The sequence below is a fragment of the Aythya marila genome (assembly GCF_965140915.1).
Source record: "Aythya marila genome assembly, chromosome: 12".
Taxonomy (NCBI): Eukaryota; Metazoa; Chordata; class Aves; order Anseriformes; family Anatidae; genus Aythya; species Aythya marila.
In genome coordinates, this window is record NC_139053.1 from 12,666,209 (window position 1) to 12,690,955 (window position 24,747).

General features: G+C 37.0%; 1 long non-coding RNA gene across 1 annotated transcript in view; it reads left to right on the plus strand.

The window, feature by feature from the left end:
• The window catches only part of LOC309882853, a 45,530-nt gene that overhangs the window by 14,407 nt on the left and 6,376 nt on the right, over positions 1-24,747 (plus strand). The window contains exon 4 of the long non-coding RNA XR_014318369.1: positions 19,046-19,167. This is a non-coding gene — a long non-coding RNA (uncharacterized lncRNA). The remainder of the gene's footprint in view (positions 1-19,045; positions 19,168-24,747) is intronic.

Here is a 24,747-nt window from a genome sequence, read left to right on the forward strand (position 1 = left end):
ATATCTTACCAAAATCCCTGAAGGCTTAGCTAGAGTTCATTTTCGACACAATTGCAGCTGTTAAAATAATTAAATTTAATTCACTTTGCCATGATAGTAATTTGGTTTTTGTTTTCATGAAGGTTTTAGCTTAGAAGCCCTTATAAATGAAATCTAGTATCTGAAATGTAGAATTGTGGCATTTAAAATGATTTGGAAAGACTATTCATGAATTCAGCTGGGAATGTTTCTGTGCACCTAAGCTAAAACTCCATTTTTCCCTCATTGCAGTACCTCTTTTTTCTGAAGTATGGAGAAAAAATTATTAAGCCGTGAAAAGTGCTCATTATTCATTTGTAACAATGGCTTTTCTGAGGATTTTCATTAAGTCTCTTCCACATAGCTCATTATGATAAGAATCCATAGATTCTTGACTGAAGAAAAATTCCATAATTTTCTGGTATATATTTTTCATATAAGTGCAAAAAGCAGGGGGCAGTCTGCAGTTCTTCTGTAAAGGTAAAATTGTAGTCATGGATTAGTAAAACAAATACATCACACATGAAACAAGATTATCATCACTTTTAAGTAATTTAAGTTAAGACAATATTCAGATTGAAATCTAACTTTCCAGGGAAAGCACCTGGAGATGTTACTTGTTTGTCCTTTCTCCGAGGAAAAGACTCTGCTAAGTCCATCTTTTCAAATGCACCTTTACTGTCTGTGGTGGATATTCTTGTGTCTAGCTCTAGGCCATTAACTCTTGGACTTTTCACCTCAAAACAGTTCTTCCCCGTCCTTGTTTTGTTGTTATATTTACATTCCGCTGATACATCTCTGTGCAGTATTGTTTTCTGCTGCCTGCATCTTCAAATGCAATGGCCTGAAATTCTTAGCTTGTGTAAATTAGACTAGCTGTCCTCTGGCCAGGAGTAAATCAATGGGACTGTCACTGATTTACACCAGCTCAGGATCTATCCTGCCACCTTTAATCCTTTTTAAAACATCTCTCCAACTAATCAATGGCATGTCTGTACTGTACTGAACTCTGGACTGAGTTCCAGCTTTAGGAGAAAATCTGGTCTTACTTATGTTGATTGAATTTCATGTAAGTGAGAGTCCCACGTGTGTTCCTAGGGGCACAACATGGACTCTCCTCACCTGAATACAGAGGACTAATCTTCCTTCTAAACTTAGAAAATCAGATCTGTGTGTCCTTTCTAGATGTTGGCCTACAGGATTGTTTGTTGCTGTTCTACTGGAATCTGGTTAGCCAAAGGAGAGAATGTTTTAAAAAGTAGATAAATAAAATGAAAGATGAATTTCAAAGGGAAGAATGGTAAGAGTTAACTGTGTTTTAATTGCTGCCAGATTGCATCTAGTTTTCAAATGCTTTCTGGGGGAGGATACTCAGATTTCCCATCTCCAGCTGGGTTTGGGTTTCCAAATCTCTGTCAAACTAAGCCTGTTTCCTTGGTAACTATTTCACTCTCCCACCTATGTATAAGGACAATTACTTCTTTCTGCTGAGCGATGATGGTGGAGCCAAAAGAGAAGGAATAAGGTGAGTCTACTCCACAAGAACCCTTTTCACAAAATCCAAGTGGTTGGGTCTCTGTGGGTTGTGTGAGGATTACTTGAATTGGGTAAGGACAGGGAAAAGACCCTGCATACAACATGCTTTCCTCCATACTTGATATTTTTTCTCCATCTGGGAGCAGTTTAACATAAATAACAGTTGCAGTGGTAAATGAAAAAATGTTTCTTACGTACATGGATGCTCAGGCAGTTTTGCTTTTTTTTTTTTTTTTCTTCTTCTATTCTAGAGACATTTTCCTTTCCCTTATGAATTGCACTTGACTATACCCCTAAATCTATACTTAGTCAGTTGTAGGTTTTAGATTAGCGACCAAGTTCAAAATCATTGGAAAGTGTGACTATGAGACCAAAACTGTAATTGAGAACAAATACTCTGCCATTGTTTTCTTTTTCATTGTGTCAAAAAAATCAGGATTAGTCAAGGTTTTGAGAGACATTTCTCAAGATTCTTCTCTTTTTTTTATTATTATTTTTTTTTAATTTAGATTTTAGACTAAATTTGAGACCACTGGACCCTATCCATTTCAAAAGAAATTAGTATTTTATTAATTATTAATTAATTAATTTATTAATTCTGTGCTTTAACAAATTTAGAATTTTGTTCTGAAGATCTTCTTCATCTCTTCTGCCAATGTCCCGCTTTAGTAGGATGTGTCTGTGAGATATGGTGGTGTATATGATACACACTGAGTCTCACCGAATGGCTTTAAAAAATATATCAGTCTGATGATTCAGAGTCCCATTATAAAGGCTCCTTCCTTAGTTTACACTACATAAAGGAGCTGACACTTCAATTATAATTTTTATAAAATAGTAATAGACTGTTCAAACATGAGGAAGGCTAGAACTAATACTCTCCTTTCTTGTCCCAGTTTTTCGTCTTTCAACAAAATGATTTGCTTATGTATCAAATGAACTTTCTATTATTTTTTTTAATATAAAATGATGGTAGCTATTTGTGATACTGTTACAGATACTTCATCCATTACTTCTTTTAATTGCTTCATCCATCCGTTTGTCTGCCTTGTTTTCCTTTACCTTCCTTCAGTTGAACTCTTTAGTTGATGGGCATTTTTCATACAAAGGTAAGATAGAAAATGAGCTTCTACTCATACGTCTCTTTCCTGTAGTTTTTAAACTACAGATAATGAGTCAGGGCCAGTGTACTTCTGATGGAGTCGTCAGCATTTTCAGTGCTCTGTGGAAGGTTCAATTTAGTCTTTACTGTGGAGAAAGATTGTCAGCTGCACACAAACCTGATGAGACAATGGTTAATGAGGTTGGTCATTGGAGGCTGTATCTTCAACGGTCAGCCTTAAAACATGCAACTCCTTTTTTTCCAAATTGATCTAAGTGTTATATCTATAGACTGAGACAACCTATAATCCAAAGAATCATACAGAGAGTAAACAGGAGAATAATGATATCTCTAGTGAGTGCATAATGTTTACTTTGACTTTTATAAAGAGGTAATTTGCAAGAGTGGAGATAATCCCACTATACTTTATAATTTAAATGTCACTCAGAATGTATCCTGACATGCAACTGATTAACAGCAAATTTTGGTGGCAAATTAATTAGCATTTAATCCAGAGGCTCTATTAAGATGCAATGTGATAAAAATACCTTTTTTTACCCCAGTAATTCAATTAAAATGCACAAGTGATATCAACCATTTTCTGAGCTTCACATATTTTATTTAAAAGCCTAATAACCATGTCTCACTTATGAAAGTTGGCACATACACAACTAACTCCCCAGATAGAGCTTGGACTAAATGTGACGAGCTTATGATAAAAGATCAATTGTACATTTGTTAAACAAAAACTAATGCCAATGAATATGGCTTAGATATATCTTCCTGTTCGTTATTTTTAGCATTTTGTATACTGTTCATATTCCTTACTCTTCCCTTATTTTGCTAAGTGCACTGTGTGTAGTTTTAAGACTATCATTTATCTTTCAGCACCTCTTTGTTTCTATTCTGAAATTATGGCTTAAAAGAATGTGACTTTAAAAAAGATTTTTGTGCTCCTAGATGGAATTCTGTGTAAATAATTTATCTTCGTGTAGCGGTTTTCGGTTCTTTCTTCAGCATCCTTCCATCTACTTCTTTCTTATTGGTGCCCATAATGATATTCTTTTTTGCAGATAAGAGTTATTCTGCTGCAAGCTCTCTGTTAGAACAGTTGTGCCTTTATGGGGAGAATATTAATGCAGAATTCTTGTGACAATGGCCCCTATTCAACAGGAAAGATCCCAAAACTTACTGGGAAGGGAGAAAGCCATAGACTCTAGGCAGTAGAGGTGTATGTTATTGAAGTTAGTGTGTGCCTTTCTTTAAAATTTTCATAGTTTTTTCTTTTGCATTTTATTGTTGTTATTATTATTCAGAGGAACCACTTACCTGTTTTATAATGACTAGAATCATCACGTTTATGTGTTTTCTCACTAGCTAAATTTGAAAAAAAATACGTTATCTTTCCAGTTTTTATCTAGCAGCATCCTTTCAGCCAAGGATGATGTGGCTACCAGAATCTCAGATTTTCTCATGTTTTCCTGACCAAGTTATCTTTGACATTTTTCAGAAACCTCTGCTCATGCATCAGAACAGAGTCCACATGAACAAAGAATTTAAAAGTGTACACAAAACTGAAAGAAAGAAAGAAAACAAAATTATCATGGCAAGTCAACCTAGATCAAACCAAGAAAAGTACAACTCCTTTAGGCTGTACCCAAAGCTACTAGCTTTTGTAAATTAAGCCTTATTTGAACAATGGTAATGTGTTTTAATATAAAAAATATCTGTAAGGCTCTATTTTAAGTGATGGGCAACAGAATGGTTCTGGTAAGCATGGCTTTCCAGCAGTGATAATAAAAACTTCAGTACTGGAACTGAAAAGTTGCTCATGACAATATTGAATCAGTTTGTGTCACATATTCATAGACTGAGAGGCCCTTCCTGTATCATTGTTTCCCAAAGCAGCTGTTTAGATGTGAATAGACAATATCAAAATGGATTGGTGGATCTTAAATGTCAGATTTTTTTTTTGTTCTGTGGTCTCAGACATATTTTTTGTATCTGCTGGCATGTTTTATCATTACTTGCTATCATAATCACTGTCGCTATGTTATAATACCCTCCAGAGATCAGGAGCTGCTCTGAAATTGGATTTATTTATTCATTTTAACTGTTATAAGCTGACTTATTTCTAACACCATGACATATATCCTTTATCTCCATGAATCTAATAATGTGCTAAGGCCACATTCTTGGCTGGTGTAAATCAAGATGGGTTCGCTTAGGGCCAAGTCAGCCCACAAGCTGAGAACCTGGTTTACAAACTTCCATAAAAGTACTGAACAGCAGACCATGCCCTTGAACTGCAGTCACCTCTTAGCAATTGGAGGAAGTTCCCATAGTTACCTTGTTCCACACTTGGTATCTGCTTGTCATTTAAATACCAACTGCTGTGTTCTGCCTAATATTTTAGTTTCTCTCTTTCAGTATTTCTCAGATACTGCAAACTTTCTTCTGAGCCTTTCTGGCTCACTTTCAGCAGTGAAAGTCAGCCTACTGTTGCTAAATGTCAGCAACACAACTACCCACGCTAGGACTCAACACCTCCCCTCCCTCTGTCTGTCTCTTTTTTTCCATGTGGCAAATGACAAGTTTTCAGGAAAAGCACAGCAGGTGCTCGCGTTCTTGCCTTTCTCAGGGAGCTTCCAGGACCTCCTAATATTGAGTGAATGTGGTATTTCCCTAGAATACCCTCTTCACCCAATTTCCAATATAAGCTAAGCCAAGGGATTGACATCAGCTGACAAAACATTATTTTCATCGGGCTGTTAACCTTATTGTTCAACATGACTAAGGCAAAACCTTGTCCTGGCATCAGTGAGCATCTTCTACTAAAATGCGTGAGCTGTCTGCGAGGTCTGATTCCCAAACAAGTTGTATGTTTTAGCATGTGTATTTAATATGGAGTGATACATTCTCATTCACGGTGGGAAAGGATGCCCTCAACTTTTACCTTAAAGTCTACCCCTGTACCAATTTTTTTTATGTCCTTCTGCATTTTACTGCCAGCTTCCTGTGCTTGCGTGCAGTCTTTTGCACAGCTTCCAGCTAAATGTGGAGCTGTCAACATATGAAGGGAACACCAGAACGAAGCACGTCTATGCTGGAGGAAACCAGCTCAGTGTGGCGGCTCTGTGTTCAGTGCTGGCTGATGGGTAGGCTGCCACCTGTGCAAGAGGCAGCACCCACTGCAGTACGTGCACCCTTCATGAGGGCTCGGGGCCAGCTTTCCCCTCCTGCAGAGGAAGAATGCCATTAGAGGGGAAAATGGTGAAGCCCCCTGTTGTCACACTGCCCCACTTTGTAGCGTAGCTACAGGAGGGGCTGAGTACAGCAACCTGAGAAAATGGAAGTGCTTGGGATTCAGCACCATAGTAACTGCAAGATCACTGAGCAAAGCATAGACTGGAAAGCCCATTTGGGATTTGGATGAGATAGGCAGCTAGACTGCTGGTTTTCATGATGCTTTTTAATAGATTTCATCAGTACCTGAACTTGAGAAAAAAAGCTAGCGTGGCTAGAGCTGAGCCCTACCTATGACTGTAGTAATGTCGTACTGACTTCTGAGCAGCAGCTGGTTTGCAGCTTCTGGATGTTACTGAAATAAGATCTAAACATCCTTAACGTATTAGACTACCCTATTGCTTTTCTGTAATGTAGCATATGGAGGCAGAAGGTAATGAAGTATCTGATTACCAAATGTACTGGAAAAGTTTAAAGTTGACCTGGTCTTTCAGGTGAGCAAAGATAGAGCTGTAAAGTAATTTGGTCTGCTTTGCCTTTGCTGTGCTTACCTGTGTATCTTTCACGTTGATTATCCCAACAGCATAAACTTGTGTTACAGGAAGTCAGCAGAAATACCGATAGGAAATCTCCTTCTAATTTGATTATTTTTCTCCTTATGCAGACTTATTACACTGAGCAGATATTCAGGATTCCTCTAGTCATATAATCTGGAAATTTTCCATCATGGGGAGCTCTCAAGATCATTGTTTTAGAGGTCTCATCATTTAATAGAACAGTGCTGTTTGATTAAACACTTAATGGAGTCATTTCTTTCATGAAATAAAGAAATGCCTTGATCAGGTTATTCAGACTTGAAAATTCATCCCTATTACCATGCCTGTGAGGATAAGGCATGCCGTTTCTTCAAGTAAGGTTACAGTATTCATCATAGCTTGAGTTTATAAAAGGATTTCCATTGAGTTGATCAGGTACCTGTCTGACTTTTCTGACAGATTGAGTCAAGTATCTTTTCATTTGCAGATTGATTGGAATGTAAGATTAATTTAGTCTCTTCCAAATCACTTTATTACAAACTCTTTTATTTTACCATTTCTTTCCCCCTGAAAAACCTTGCTGTCTTTTTAATATGATGCATAATAGAACAGTTAACCTATATTGCTTCCTGTCAATGTTGTTAAAAAGCATATATTAAAGTGTGATCAAGAGATACACAGAATAAAATGTACTTTATTGATAGAAGTCAAGGTTAGAGGAAAAATGTAGTTCTTGAATCCCATTTGTTTTCATAGTTACATAATTATTTACGGGAGCTGATTTTTTGCTTTTGGGAGTTTCTAACTGGTTGTGTGTTGGACACCACTATTTGGAACACATAAATGATTGTATTTTTCCACTGGCTTGAATACCTGAAATGTTTAAGATAAAGTTCAATGTTTCAGGAGCTTCAGTTACCTGAACTGATACAAGATGCTTTATACCTATTTTTCTTGTAGCACTGGTATATATTATCTTCATTATTCATAGTGAACCAGATTTCTTGGTTTTGAGTAATTTGTTCCAGTATCTAAAATTGTTATTTATGCAAGGCAAGGAATAAGGACGTTTTGTTTGGAATTTTTAATAGTTTTTGCATGTTATAATTCTCTAATCTGCTTCTATTGTTTCAGTTCTTTAATTGTTTCTGCTAACACTTATATCCTGTACAACCTCTACGAGGAATGTAGCTATTTTAAGAATATACATAAAAGCTGGCAATTACATTGTCTTATCAAGTTTTTGCAGCCTATTAAGTTGTTCAGTGGTACTGGAAATGATTAGACTCAATACTGTAGGAAAGAGTCTAAAACAGCAACCTGGGCTTTTAAAGCTGTGATATCTTGGAAAATTCTACCTGTTGACTAGGTTTAAAAACTCCAGCAATGATAAATACAACCAGTGTGGAATTCAGAATGTGAACAGGTTTCAAAAAAGAAACGAAAAAGCAATCGTGCATTAAATGGAAGGTGAATGGAAGGCTGGGTAGACCTCCAGTATCGTGTCAGAGGCTCCTGAGTAATGTGCCCCTTCTTTGTTAAAGAAGAAATGAGTTAACATTTTCAAGATGAAATATGACCTCCAGCCACAATAACAGAAAGTGATTCCCAAAGGACTGCTTTTTCCCTGTGGCTGTCCTTGGCTGACAGGCAACGAGCATGGTCCTGATTCATTGCTGGACCAAGGACCAGCAAGATCCTATCCTAGGAAAGGGCATGGCTGTGCTGCTTCTCTGTTGGGGCAAAGTGGAAGCTTTAGCAGTCTTGTTTTTCCTCCATTCCTCATCTAGCTGATCTAGAGTAGGCTTAGCCCAGGTATTTACTGCTAAAGGTTTTTGTGGGGCCATGGTATCTTGTAAAGGAGTAAGTGGAAAATTCAGGAAAGGAAAATATTCTTTAAAAAGTTGTTTTTATCAAAAAACCCAAGCTAGGCCCCAAAGGGTTTGCTGTGAAAATAAATGGATGGTTTGCAGGAGAGACTTTGACATCAAAATAAGTGAACCTATGCAAGCTGTAAAAATATGAAGCAAAGGGAACTACTATGCACATTACTAGAACAAAAGGCAGTGCATTATCCATACGCTTAGCAGTAGTGGGAAAGAGGTCAGCTAGTAGGGCTGTACAGATGGGCGAGACTTGTAAATATCAGTGGGCCTTTCAGTTTTATCAGTGCATGAACAACTTGGAGATTTTCATCTGCGCAGCTCCTGAGTTTAGTATACCCCCTTTTTTCTTTTCTCTCTCCCTTTTTAAAAGTTAGATGCGTTGTTTTTGGCAGATAAATTCTGCTGAACAATGCTGGGATTCTGTACAAGAAGGAATGCATTTCTTTGGGGAGGTAGAATTGTTAGTGTGCAGGATGCGAAGGAGCTCAGGTTAATATGCTGATCCTGACCCACTTAAGTCTTTTGCCTGCAGAATGGAAAAACTTTACATTTTGTAATGCTCTGATGGCAAAATAAACTACTTGAGAGACATATGTTGGACAGCTGCTGCGAGTCAGCCCAGCATGAGGGTGGAGCAGTCTGTGTATACTCTGTGAGTAGCTATTATGTTGCTGGAGTCCAAAAACTATTAAAAAAAAAAAAAAAAAAATTGGATGTTAGTTTTAGCTGGAAATTTTTTTTGCCTAAATTAGTCTTTCCAAATGCTACAAAATAATTCAGTGAAGATAAATAATGTACAGAAAGAAGAGATGCTTCTAGAAGTACTTTGCACTAAATTGCTTTCAAATGTGTGTGTATAAATATATATATATGTATACACACATATATATGAACTTAACCAAACGTGTAGGCTTTTTCAGAGTTAAATATTTTTGAGTTTTCTTGGAGAAACCTTCATTACGATTAATTATTGTCAAAGCCTTGATCTGAAGAGATGAATAGATATACAGTTGTTTATTTGTACAACATCTGATTTTGCATAGTTTATAAGAACTTATTTCTGAATGTCCCTGTTTGAACTTTCAAAAACTCGGTCTAGCTCTTCCTTTTTAAATAGTCACCAGCTGTGTTATTTTCTTTTATTCATTCAGCTAATTTTTTCCATATTTAAATAGCTTGAGAGCTATGTTAAGGCTTCATTCTGTTCAAAACTCAAATTAAAATTCTGATTTCTGCAGTGCCTGGCATTTCTGACTAGCACTTTAGTGACTAGCTCTGATCTTTATACTAAAGAGTTTACACGACAGTTGCAATTTTAGAGGGAAAATAAAAATAAGCAAACAGCCTTTTCCCACTGACATAGCTCTTCACAGCACAGTGTAGTTTTCTTCTTCATCTTCGTGATGTAGTCATGTATTTCTCTCTTTCTTTGTGGGACATCGATTTCAATTTTTACTTAGAGTACGTTTTTAAGAGAAGCAGTTCTCAGGAATTTTCATTGCACTGGATATTATGTTTTTACTAATGGACTCTGATGACTCTAAAGAACTGTTTTTCCTATCCAAGCCAGCCAAGAAAATGCAGGTAGACATATCTGTCTTGAGTTCTCTTCCTCAAATTTCTCTTACTGGTTGCTATCAAGCAACCAGAAAGAAACATGATGCTTGTGAAGTGTGGGAAAGCAGCCTTATTTGACAGGCAAAAGGTCCAGCCCAGGTCATTTTCTCTGACTCCAATAAGATTTGACTGAGACACAAAGACGCTAGTATACAACATGGAGGAATTTATCTTTGTTCTGTTCTGAATGTAGCTTAAACTGCTGACCCAAGACATTTGCTGCAAGCTATTCTGGAGCAGTCCTGAAGATCTCATGACCAGTGCTGTTACTCCCGTGTCTCCCAGATGTCTGTTAAATCAGGATAAATTCTTCACTCAGTTTAGAGAAAATGAAGTGCTAACACAGATCACAGGAAGAGAAGATTTATTTAAAGCACTTGTCCCTCTTCGGAAGACAAAGCAGTAGATTTAAGTTAAAACTGCCAATATGGATCATGCTGAGGATAAGGAACATTGAAACCAGCGCTGTCAGTCTTTTGCAGACTTGTCCTTGGGCTTGCCTGAAGATGTGGGAGAGTGGACAAATGCCTCTGAGATCATTGTCATGTTTCAGTTTTTCAATTCTGTAGATTTCTTCATGAAAGAAATTTACAGATAATCTCAGTCTGGATTATCTATCAAAAAAGTTATGGTCATTTTTGTGGTAAAAAGCAGATGCCTCTTTCAACTGTTTAGACCCTTTGCCAACCTTCAGCTCTGTGAGCTTTGGCTCACGCTGAGGTGAAGAGCCCTCCTTTCACCCTTCTGGCATGAGCAGATGACAGGGACTGACAGAAGAAGCCTTAACCAAGCTGGGTAAAGCTTTGTTTGCACTTGCAGCATCTGTAAACATCAATCTGTCTACAATTAATGAAGGAGGCAAGTAGTTTTACGCAGAAGCAAAGAAAGTTCGGTGTTACCAAGCCAAGATTTGATCTTTCAAATTAGATTTTGATACGGGAGAAACACATGGAGGAACTTGAAAGGCTAAAATGACAGTAACAATCTTTAAACCTTTTTAGTCTTCTTATTCCCAGCATGATCCTTACTAGTTCCCTGTCTCTGCTAACCTCTGTTTTTCCTAGCTCCTTCCTACCTTTCAGTCTCTAGTCTCCCCCCACCCTTTTTTTTTTTTCCATCTGCCACTCAGTTCTTCCCCTCTCTATCCCCTGTCCTTCAGTTCTTTTCACCTTCAGCATTCCCTCTATTTCCTGTAGAAACTCACTGGGAATTGGTATTCATAATAGCTTGGCCACAGCAATTCAGGAGGGCCCTTTCTAGGTGACGTATGAGTCCAGTGGCATCCCTGCAAAACCATTTTCAAGTTACTCTGATGAATCATGGCTCATGACCAATTTATGTGTAAGGTAGGCTACCAAACACTATACAGATCCTACAGGATGATGGTTTCTCACTGACCATTGCTGTGGCTCCCTGTGTTGCCTTGAAGGAATAAATTGTGCTGTCAGTTACTGACTGCTTGTCATACTGTTTGGAAGGATGCTACTCCAGACACAGCTGACATTCCTCACCTTATATTAGTTCTGGATGGTTGGAGACAGACTGACTGCATGTTAGCTCTGTCAGGGTGTTGGCCACGATTGTTCTCCTCAGTCTGTGTAATATGTGAAGGCAATATATGTTAAAAATAATAGAAGCTTAAATTTCAGTACAAAAACCTCTTCTGAGATGATCTTTCACAGATGAGGGAGGAAAGACAGAACAAGAGGAGAATGGGTAGTAATACAGTGAAGAAACTGTATTACAAGCAAATTAGAAAACTTATTTCCCATTCTCAATTCATATGCACTTCACCCTTGAAATTGTCCAAAGAAGGGGTGCGTGTAGGCATTACATGAATGATGCCATCAACCCAGTTAATCTGATTCATCACAGGCCTTGCAATACAAGCATTGACATTTGTTTTAACTAATAGAAGGCAGAAACAAGTGTCTGCATCACATCTGCACATTTCGTGGTTTCTTTTAAAGTTTTTGTATGGCTCTGCGCTATTTATGATGTGCTTTTACTAGTAAGAGGGGGATTAAAGGAGGGAAAAGGAACTGCTTTCTGTCTGCCTTTTGGCTATCACCAGGCTTGATTAGCCCCTGAATCACACGGAGTAGACACTTCGAAGTACTACATGCATTTTAATACCTCTGCATTTTATTCCAAATTCTACCTAACTGGATTATTAATTTTCGGTGGGGAGCGTTATCTGCATAAGCACTCTGGTGACTTGCCCTGGATCACACTGATTGCTGGCAACACAGGACTTGATCTGACACATCAAAGCTAACATGAGACTTAGTTTAGCAATAAACAAGTTCTCAGTATTCAAAGTGCCAAGCTCTTGCCTATCCAGGAGACAGCATAACAACTTGCTTTTATTCATAACACCAAAGGAAGCTCTCTAGATCTTAAATTGGATATTCATTTAGATTGTAGCAATGTTGTTAAATTGGGCAAGCCAAAAAGAAAATCCCAAACACCTAGTTGTTTGACTCTAAAAGCATTTTCTTCTGGAAACTTTCCCTGAATTACTTTACATTTGGACTTCTGTCTCAGTATTAGATGACACATTTGTATGTGTTTCCTCTACAACACCCCCATGCCATACTAAAGAATATACATTTTCCAGGCATCTCTAATAAAAACTATAATTTAATCTGCAGTTTTGATAGCACCAAAAGGAGGGATTGGAACAAATTTGATGATACTATCTCAATTTCTTTGCTGTGATCCATCAGTTCATTATGTCAAGGTCAAAGCCAGAAATTTTAAACTCTTTTTATTTTACAAAATGGAAAATGTCAGCAAATGTCAGGATTAGGAACAGTGTTGACAGAATCGATGCCATAAAGTATCATTTATGAGAGCAGCAGAGCACATAAATGCTGTGAAGTTCTTCGCTTTAGAGAGAGGAACATGTTCCTCCCCACCAGAACAATATGCGTTTATATTAATACCCTTACTAGCCAAGGTTTTAAGGCAGCTTAGTTTGCTACCAGCATATAAATCCCTCTGATTTAGATTTGTTTTGACTTCTTCCTTTCTCCAGTACATTCCTCCTTTCCTGTGTTAGTAGTTAGAGATCAATTTAAGCAACCTTCTGCCCTTTGAACTTACTTTCTGTCTGAACTCAACACATGATAAAGCTTTTCCCCAGAATGCAGTGGTACTGGAAATGATAACCACCCTTTGGTCATGCGTCCTTTTGCTTTGGTGTGTTGCTGCAATGAAAGAAAAAAAAGTCACTTACTTTGTGGATGATGTTTTGTCTCGCCTTACTGCATGCTTTCAGCTCCTTAATTGAATTAACAAAGTTTTGTATGTATTTTTTAAAGTGATGAACTGAGTTCAGCACAAGTGTAAGTAAACAAGCAAATAGTAGAGTGACTGTTGCTTTCATCCCATTAAATAGTTAAGCACGTACTTAATATTAGTTCAAATCACAATTACATCTTAGCAAATTTTTAAATGTCTTTCTCAATCAGTCACATAAGTTAATAAATTAAAAGCAAAGAAGACAGAGGCAGCCAAGAATTGTACACAACAGACCTCAACCATTGCCACTCTCTCTACCACAAACCTGCAAAATAAACACAGAGCAAAGCAGATGCCTGAATTCTGAACAAAATATTTTTAAACATAACTGTCTGGCTGAAAACTGGGAAGGTGGCATTGATCCCAGGAGAATTTTTGCAGTGCTTTTTTTTTTTTTTTCCTCTCTCTAAAATTTAATCAAAATTGATCTGCTGAAACTCAACTGTTCATTCAACTTCTTCACAGCCATGATGTATGGCTTTGTCTAACACTAGCTAACTAGTTGATTTTCTCAGGCTCTGCTTCTCCAAGCTGAACTTATGCTTCGAAAAAGTATATTCAGAAATTTAAGGAAGTATCACTTCTGTGAATATTGAGTTAAAAACTACTGTCAAAAGTCTTTCATAGATATTTGTCTAATTCAAATTTCCACTTAGTGATTACTGTGGTCAAATTTGAATCTCATTTTGTGTTCTGAATAGCACGAATTCATAACCTCACATCTTTGTGTTAGATGCCTGTAACGCTTCACATACCCGCTAGCTGATCTAGCCAGTGCATTTCTCAAATCTAGTCTTGCACTGGGATGGCTTTGGGGAAGTTAGAGTATTTACAGACTCAAAATGTAATTTAAGACGTTATGTCAGGAAAGGCTTTAGTCCTATGGCCTTGTGAGAAGTACATGATGGGAGCTGTATGCTGCATCTTCAGCTTGGGAACTGCCCTTTACTCTGAATGGGATTTGGTCCTTGGCCATTAATGCAGTACAGGGAAATAAGGATAAAGGGAGAGGCTGCTTATGCTGACATGAAAGCAACTCCCTCCATGTTCCCTTTTTTATATGAACTGTCCCTTCTGCTGCTGCTGCCAAGCTCGTAACTTCAAAGTCCTTTTTGTCCTTGTAAACCGTAATTCTGGGTCGTGGTCTCCATTTGCTGTCTTTGTAGCTGCTCCTTTGCTACTGTTTGTTTTGTTCTTACATATATATATATATATATAATTTTTTTTTTCTCCCCAAACATACTTTTATTCTTAGTGGGTTTGTAATCTATTTGTAGCTTTTTGGCTGTCCATTTTTTCTGTATTTATTATGATTTCTGTATAAGATTTTTGCATCGCAAGATGCATAGTTCATTCCCTAAGAGATTCTTCTGCACATATGAAAGATGTTCCAATTCCATCTTAATATTTTCATTTTTGTTTGTTCAGCTTGTTACTTCATTTTACTTCCCTACATTCCCATGTTAATTTAGTTGTGTCTCTTTAAGAATTCATTCAGGAGGTGGGTTTGTACAAGATATCACAGCTTTAATGCATGGACTCCTGCTTAGGTATTTTCCTATTTCGTCTGAAGACACTAATCTTCCTTTACAATAAAACAACTTAATAAGCTGCAGAAAATTGATAAGGCAATTTAATTGCCAATGTTTATGTATTTTCTTACTATAGCTCAAATCCCGCCAAACGTGGCATGCAAGTGGTACCAGAAGTTCTCAAAGAACTAAAATAATGGGAACAGATTAGCAAATACAGTGTAAAAAAAAAATTACATCTTTACAAAGTTTCTTTTATTTATTCAACTTTTATAAATATCACAGAGAATGATAACTTGTTTTATAAATTGAAGGAATAAAGTGAATACGCTAATGTGAAAAATATAAACAATTATATTGTCAATCATTGTTTGAATTATTCATTTAAAACATCTTTTAAGAGTTTTCATTTCATCTGTAAAGCAAAGACACATTTTTATAAGGGTAAAACATAGTAAGCAATTATTGAGGTAGGCATCAAAGAACCCTTTTGATTATTTTAGAATATATATTTAAAACCACTACTTCTGATTTTACTGTCAACTGTTGGCATATTTGATGTTTTCTGTAAGGTTTCAAACCTGATGCAAACAAATTTATAAAAAGAGGACAACTTTTATCTTTTGAAGGAAATGTATAGCTGTTGTGACTAGATCAGAAAAATACAAATGTAGCTAACAAGATGGTAAATACCAAGGTAATTAAAAAGATATTTTAATGGGAACCAATTCCTAAAATTGAAAATATTGTGTAACTCCAGATCCACTACTACTTGCCAGATAGGACATCATTTTCAGCCCACGCTAATTTATATGCAGCTTTGTATCATCACGTAGTCAGAATGCTTATGAAAAGTGTCCCCTACAAATGAACAGATCATTTTCTTTCTCCTAAAAAGCACATAGTCATTCACCAAAGTAATTTTAAAGGTCTGTCTGTGAAAAAAAAAAGAAAATGCAGCTTCTGTTGAGTGCCATGGAAAATCAGCTTTCCCTGGTCTAACTAAATTGTACAATACATCAATTATTATAATATTAAGAGCTGTGTATTTTTCTAAATAATAATAGTCATAACAGCATTTTAAGAGAAATGTACAATAGAAACATCCAAACCATTCTGAATTTTCTGAAATGGAAAAGTTTCCAAAAACAAGTTGGGGTGAATTTGAGGCAGATTTTTAGAGAAAGGAGTGAGAGAAGCGTTCCGCATTCAATGGGAAGTACAGGTAGGAAAAAATAATATTGTGCCTCAACACAAAAATAAATCTTATAATGAAATCAGAGCAAATTCAGTAGCTGTAATTCACATCAGACACAGTTCCAGGTCTTTTCATTCCTTTGCTGTTAACAATTAAGAGGGTCAGGATTAAGAGACCCAATTAATAAAGATGAGCTCTCAAAAAAGAAACAAGATGTTTGTTACTAGTTTCAGCGGGATGAACATTTGTGAACTAATTTAATGTATACCAGTGAGGGCAATAAAAAATATTTGCAAACCATCATAAAAATATTGTGTAAGTATTAGAATTGTTAAAATAGAAAATGATCATCACTGGTTCCCAGGTTTTGACTTGTATCTTTCATCCTTTCAGTTCAAAGTCAGGAATATTTGCACATTTGTTATTAAAAGGGAACTGAGTATTCTTTTTAAAATGTAGTGAAGTTGGTGAATTGAATTTTTTCACTTCCAATTATACAGGTTTGGATATAAAATGCTTCAAAGCATGCTGTTAATCTGTTATAGTCAAAATAATGGGTAATTGGAACTGAATGTCCTTTTTATCTGGCTGCATCTAGCTATCAAACAAATCCTCCTATTAATTGTTAAATCATAAGGACTTCAAGAGACATTCCTCAAGTTGGTGTTGGTGCTCTGATAACCTAATCTCCATTGGGCACTGGGACTGCACTGAACAGCATTGTCATTAGTCTTGTCAGCTCTGGTACCTAATTTTATTCTCTCGATTTAATGAAATACATTATAGGTTTTTTTGAGAAAGTAACCTTTTCAAATGTAGCTTTACAGGTACGGTTTTAGAAGACAAAGATGTTTTGTAATAATAATGATTTTTCACTATTGGTTCCTCATTTTAGGAGTTATTTTCTGGTAATGCTTCAGTGGCACAAAAATGAGCAGAAGCGTGAGGTAACCTTATATCTAAGGTTACATTTTGTGGGAGACAGACTAAGGCTTTATGCTTTTGTGGGAGACAGACTGCAGCAAAATCCTGAATAATTTGGTCAGGCAAAACATCATCTGAGCAGAGGGAGTTTGGTTCAGGAGTTTGATCAACCAGAGCTGACCTGTCATGCTAAATGCTGAAAGATATTACATGCCCCGAGTGTGCGCACACGCATGGCAAATGGCCTCGTCTCGTGCTGAACTGTAACTGTCTGTTTAACTTAAGTGACAGACTCCAGCTGCATGTATTACGCTTCTGAGAGCTTCTGAAAACCATGTCGATTGCCTTTGGTGAGCATTGGGTCTCTGGGTAACCTGGCTTCCTGCACATGTGATGCACAAGGCTGGGCTCGGGAGCACTCTGCAATAAGGCAGCTGAAGCAAGAGAGCATCTGCATCGTGGTACAGCCCAGATCTCCACTCGCTTCTGTTGTTCTGAGGAAGCACATTTTCAAGAGTGAGAGCAAGGGCTGTCATGATACCAGCAGAAACACACAGTGAAGCCCGTGAGCAGTTTTTCAGAGCCATTCTATCCATGTCTAGGCTGGCTCCCATCGCCTTTGTTCAGTTTAAAGGATCCTAATGTAGCATTGTACTAAGCAAGCAGTAGGCTGAAAGCTCTCACAGTGTGTATCAATAGCAAGCATTAATTTTCCATTGTTTGCTGATTTTAATTAAATTTGTTAGAGTTCATGGCAGAGATATGTAAGCTTACATACAGAAGTGAGAAAGATGCTTCAGATCTTCATCTAGGCTGGGCTTGCAGCTCTGAAACAAAGGCAAGGCAGGCAGCAGTGTTTTACTCCAGGTGATGGAGGAAGAGTAAGCAGATGTGTGCAAATTAATAATTAAATAATTAAATACACTGTGGTGTGTTAGGCACCATGGGAAAGACTGAATGACAGTATGTTGAAGAGAATGTTTAGGTACAATTCAGTGTACTTGGTAATTGGAACAAATGCTTCGTGAGCCTGCAATTGCATCATAGAATCACAGAATCATTAAGGTTGGAAAAGACTTTCAAGATCATCTAGTGCACTCATCACCCCTACTGCCAATGTCACCCACTAAACCATGCCCCTAAGCACCAGGTCCAACCTTTAATGATGCAATATTTTTCAAGATTTGCCTGCTGCATTTCCATACACGTGTAGCCTTCATGAGAAGCTTTCATCAAATTCTCCAAGACCATTTGCCTTAAAAGTCAGCCAGGATGCCTGAATTCATTTAGCTGAAGCCCTTTGAAGGCCTGCATTATTAAGGGTTTTTATTTATTTATTTATTTATTTATTTATTTATTTATTGGCTGAGGTATTATTTAAATATATTGGAAAACAAAGGGATTCTGTCATTTAGAGAGTATCAGTCTCATGTCTGCATGAAGTGTATTAGAGATCATAGCAAAGTGAGCACTTAAAAGATCATCAGCTTGACACTGTCAAGAAAATTATTTTGAATTTTTGCTTGAACTTGTCCCCCCAAGGGTCTCTTTGTGCCTGTACCTCTCTTTCATTTGTGAAACCTACAGCTGTGGTGCTTCACTTGTGTTGAAAACCATAAAAATGCAAGAACAAAGAAAAAAAAACAAATCAAAAACATTGAAAGAGAGTACAAAATAGCTGCTATTCTGTTCCCTAGGCTCTCTGCTTAAGAGCTCTATTCACTTAAAACATTTTCCAGCTTCTGAAACACTTGATTAAAGTCAATTGGGAAAAAGATAAGCTCTTAAAAGTGCTAATTTGTGACTCAGAAAACTTGAATAAGTCTAAATATGAAATTCTCTGTTGCTCTGTATTCATGATTGCAGGGCTTGTTTGGAGAACATTTTAACATTTTGTTGCACAGTCTCTATGCCTATTTCTTGTGTTGTGTATTTTTTAAGGCATTCATTAGTATAATATTGCAGCGCAGCTATAAGCTCCCCCAGTATCCTTTCAGTTTCTTGAGATTTTAGAAAGATCCTTCAGATCAGAAATGTTGCTTTCCTTTTGTCTTTCTCTGGTCACACTAGCCTATATGCAGTCCTTGCTTGACCTCATGTACTAGACTGATATTCTTGTCTAATTAACATCCTCTTCTTCTTAGGCTGGGGACATATGAATGAAATTCAAGAATAGAACCAGAACAGGTTGCACTGCGACTGATGTGTACAAAGAAGCACGCTCTGCACTGAGCAGGCGAGAAAGCAGCAGGCCAAACACTAAAAGGTAAGTATTTGAAGCTGTGACACATCTAACTGCCTCTCCCAGAAGCATGTTCTATGATTCTGTGATTCACATTTGCTAGTACTGGAGCAGAGCGATATAATTTTAGTGAATACATCCCCTGTTCATAGCTTTTTCCAAATTAACATGGCTTATTTTCAGTGTCTTTAACCATTTCATGTGTCATAGCTAATTTATTTTTCATACTGAAGGCATCCTCTAATGTACTCTCTTCTATCCTACTTTGAAGATTGTTAAATGTCTTCTAATCTAGTAATTCCGAACTCTTCTGTCCTCTCTTTTTGCAAAAACAAAATTATCACTGCATATCTTATAGCTAACCCTGTGCCTTATCTTTCACACCTCCCTTCTCAAGTCAACCCCTTTTTCTCCTGGTGTACTTGTGAAAATCCTGATATTAACAGCAGTTACGTATTTGCCTTAAGAAGATAATTCAGTCTTTAAACTGACAGTTTCTAGTCTGCCCTGGGGCTGCTCACAGAGTCACATTGTATAATACGTAGACACTTGCACACAGTTGCTGCTGTCACACTGCAAAAGTTATGATTCACTGATCATCTTCTGCACATTACTTCACATTTCTCCAAAGCTCCTTGCTCCCACAGGTAGAAGAGATTTTCACACTTGTGTAGAGGTGCAACTTTTCTTCTGTTTCTTTCTGTTTGACTCATTGTGGGAGTAATGAATACAGGCAGGCTGCACTAAAGAGTGAGCCAACAAGGTGGAGTAGGTTTTTGAGTACTCAAAAGCCTTTTCTGAATGTTGTTTTCTTAGTTGTTAGGCCTTAGGCCCCATCCTCCATTCATACATACATGTACATCATGCATACATGTATGTCATATAAAATTAAGGGCTCTTAGTGTCCATATAGTTATGCTGGTCTTGAAAAGGGTTGTTTTTTGTCTGGTTTAATTGCAATCTCAGTTATCAACTGTTGCTTTACTTTTGATGTTGTTTTTAGAACTGCCATAAGACTCACGACATTTTAATTATTGACAAAGCATTTTGTTGATGATTGAGACTACCAAATTCATGGACTAAAAATTTTTCAGAGTCCCTAGATTTCCTAACAAACCAAACACAGTACAAACTGCAATGTTACATTGTTAGGTTAAAGTAACTAGCTGCTGGACTTGTCATCTTCCTTTTAGTATTCTATATTTTTCTTTCTTTATGTATATAAAGAAATATATATATATATATGTAAATATATATATTACATAATATTATGTATGAAATGACATGAATTCACTCAATGAACGAACGAGCATAACTGTAAAACGCATACACATCTTCCAAAGATTTGTAAAGGAAGTGAAATAGCTGATAGAAGCTGTTAATGAATAAACCTTTCATATCAATGCCAAGTAAAAACTATTTACATGATACAGGTATAAATAAAAATATGACTTTGGATGATACTAAATTTATGTCAGTAACAAATTGATTCCATAGCTTGCCTGTTTATGATAGGATTTTTGGTTATTTTTAAAAGTGCTTGTTTAGGTTCGTGGTCTTCCCTGTTCTGTAGTATTTTCATTGATAAAATACAAAACACAGGAAAGAATTATTTGAGAGTGCTATTAGGCAAAGAAGGTTGCTGAATGTGAAAGACACTAATGCAGCAGTACAGAGTATAAAAAAGAAGCACTGAGGAGCAATCAGTATTTTAGAGGATTAAGTCCCTCTGCTAATCTGATTAAGTTGAAAGATTTTTCAGAAATATGTAGTTTCTTGAGACTGAGAAATCAGGATAGCTAATGTGCCTCATTTCTATTCCCATGATCCTACCACACAGTTCAAAGGACTGACCTTTGTAGAAAATCAGCCCATTAATTGTCTCATGATATGTAGAAGAAGAGCATAATTATTTAACGCCTTAAAATAATGGGGAAAGCAAGCATCTTAAAATATGAAATAAAATAAAAGAAATCTCTATGACCTCTAACCACTAAGAGGTAGCACAGAACCAGGAACCAAATGCACAAACTAAAGGGCTACAGCAGCTTGAAGGACACCAAGAAACTGCTCTGGAAGAACAGAAAGGAAATTAATGTGCCTCCAAAATACGAAGACTTCCATAAGCAAGACAGGGGTCTAAAAGCATAATAGCAACAAGGAAATAGATAAATAATGTGAACAGCAATAATGAAAAATTGCATGTATAAAACAATCAGAAATGTTTCGTAGCGTAGTTGTAGCCAAATTCTTGCACATTTCTTTCTGTGCTTTTACAAAGGAAGAGGCAAACTCCATTGAATATACTGTGACAGTGCTCATTGGTTTCTCTCGTCTCAGCAAAGACTTTGCCACAACCTCTGAGCATATTGACGTGAACATAAATGAAGTGGTGATGTAAAGTATCTTATAGATGAAAAGGCCCACTTTGGCAAAGGACCAAGAATGCTCAGGCACAGATACGTCCCTTCTGACTGCACAGTTTGGGAACCTCCTCATCATCCTTTTAATATATAATCAATGAAGAGACAGACACCTCCAGAAGGCAGTTCAGGCCTCTCTGGAGGGTGTTTTATCTTACCAAAGATCTGAATCAACCTCTAAAGTTTTCTGCATTTCTTAACTTACTGTGAAGTGCAGGCATAAGGTGATTAAACTATTGACTTTGGGGTTCAGCTCTGTTTGGGCAAATACAAAGCCTAAGAAGTTGCAAAGCCTGATAAAATATGGTTCAGGTAAATGTGATTTAGTTCAAACGTTTAATTTGTAGATTAAAATGCTGTGTAAGATCAGCCAATTAATTCTAGTGATGGACTAAATCCTGAACGCTTTGCATTCTATAATGATTTTTTTCATGGCAAAAATAATTGTCCTGTAAATGCCCGGATTTATCTGCATTTTATTAGGAAATCCTTCCTAAATGCATATGCTGCATTTTGTGGTTAAGGGCACATTCTGCAATAAAAGTGGATTATTTAGGTTACTTCTGGGTTTGGGGGTTCCTCTGCCAAAGAGGAGGAACACTTAATGTGTCAAATGTTATATTGGGTTTACAACATCTTTGATCCTTTTCCCCATGTGTACTTTTGGGCAAAATTAATGAGACTTAAACACCCCAATTTTTATTAGTTCCCCGTTCATTTCGTTAAAGCATACAGTGGTTTGTGTCAGCTGAATGGTGCAATTCCGTGTCTCAGGAAGGAGGAGCTAGCCACGTAAGCAAGTACAGAGAGTGCCCAGCAGGCTCCTGGGAGAGAAGGCACGTTCAGACCCATGAACAAGTGTGTCCCATCTGACACATCTGCAATGAGTAGCAAAGGCAAGGAGAAATAGGCCATGCTTACGGGGAAATTCATTTTCCCCAACCCACCTATGTTTAATCTGAGGAAAATATATCTCCTTTGCTTTATGCAAAGCAAGTTCTTACGCTGGCAACTAGTAGGGCACAATGGTGGCCTTAGGCTGATCTTGGTGGTGGTTTTTCTTCCTGCTTAGACCAGCTGGAAGATTCAGTGCATTTCCTCAGTATTCAGACATGACAATCCTTAGTAATTAGCTGTCCCAGAGCTAGATTATTAGTAAGCTATAAAAAAGTCTCTAATTTCCATCAACAAATACAGTTTCCAGTCATTATAGTCTGCAAGAATAGCGTCAATTTATTTGAGGTTTTCCTCTCCTAAGCATTGGTACGAAGAGTTATTCCCATATGAATTCAGAAGGATGATTAGAAAGAGACTTTCTCAAGATGGCTTTAAAATGAAGCAGCCAGACATAAGAATGTAAATCATGTTCTATGGGAGGAAAAAAAAAATAGATCAGGCTAAGAATGCAAATCATATTCAAGGGAAAAATTCAGATCAATATTAGAATCTGCCTTGTGTGACTGCAGTAGCATAAAATTATTTGCTGAGCTGCCTGTAAAAATGACAGTAGAGAGAAGAAAATGTTTTCAAGCAAAAGATGGTCTGCTGATAATTTGGCACAATTAAGCTAAATTGTTACCCAAAATGGGGGTAAAATATTATATGAAAGCAGATTCAGAATACTTGTGGAAAACGTCAGGTACCTTCTTATTTCTTGGTTACAGTGAGGTGGGTTATGAGGTGTTGGAGAGGTGGGGAAAATTACTTCACTGGTATAAAGTTCCTGGCAATGGAAACCTGATTCTCAGATGTTCAATTAGGAAACAAGTCAGTGACCTCATATTTCCGAGGTAGTGTCTGTTTTCAAAGGAGGGATCCCAAACTTTGATAGACGTATTCTGGGGAAAGTTTATTTTGGAAAGATTTTCATTATGATTTTCAACATTGCCTAGAATTATAAAGTATTTTGTGGGAGGAACATTTAGAAGAAGAGATACTGAAATAAAAGCAAAACAAATAAGCTGGCTTCTTGAGTTTTCTGACTGAAACAGAGTTGACTGACTTCAGGCTTCATGGAATTCTTTTCAGGCTCTAGTTTGTGCAGATCCTAGATGTTTTCGCAGACTTCAGAGGTGGAGAATTCTACAAGTCTGAGGCCCTTAGCTTTTCCTTGATCGTGATGTTATCTATTTTAGAATTCAATATCAGACACCAGATCATGGAAGTCCCAGTTCAAGATTTCAAGTTCAGGTTCTTTATTTTAGAGTCGGGTTCTGACCTCCTCTTGTTACTTGCACAACAGAATCTGTCTGGATAGGTAAGTCCACCTCATTCTGAAGCAAAACATGTGATGGTTCATTCTGAACTTGTAAGTTTGCTGTAATTGAGATCGTGCTGTGAAATGTTTACTCAGTATCTTCTTAGCTCCTTGTTACAAGTTTTTCTGAAAATTTGGCAACAAACAACAATAGGATCTGCTCAGTTCAGGTAGTTTTGAAAGTTGTAGGGTTTCAAATAGGAGAAAATTTTTAAATTTTCAACATACCTGTTTAAGATGTATTAGAAATGCCGTTTAAAATTAGAAGCGTGATGTGAATAGAGTTAAAGAAATAATTTGTTTAGTAATGCAAATGGCAAAAGAATTTTCTTTGCTAATGACTAGTGAAAAATCATGGTCACATGAGCAGGCTACACTGAGTTAATGAGTGAAGGTCCTGCTTATACAAATGAAGGTGCACATCTGAATTAAGAAATATGATTTCCAATTTCTCTTTCATGGAAAACATTCAGATCCATTGTATAATAAATCATACAACAAAAGTAAGTAGCAGGAACTTAGATGCTATGACTATTGTGTAAAAGTAGGGTGAGTCAAAAACACTTTTTTTTGAGCAAAGGATGTGCTTTGCAATGATTTTCATGCTTTATATGTAATACATGAAGCCCTGAGCTGCAGTACAAGGGAAGAGAAATTAAGAATGTCTAGCACCTCTGCAATTCCATGCTATAGCTGAATGATCACCAAGGCTGGGCCTACAAATTTGCCTGAGCACTTACTTAAAACTTCAACTATAGGTTTAGAATTAAAAATATATTGTTTAAAAACTGATTTTGCTTCATAGCCCATTGCCACTCTTTTTCCTTGTTTACTTGGAGGCTGATGCATTTAGAAATTTCTGACTGTGGCATGGTGGAAGAACAGTGGGGGACATGGAGAGCTCCATATCCTGTGTTTGCTTTC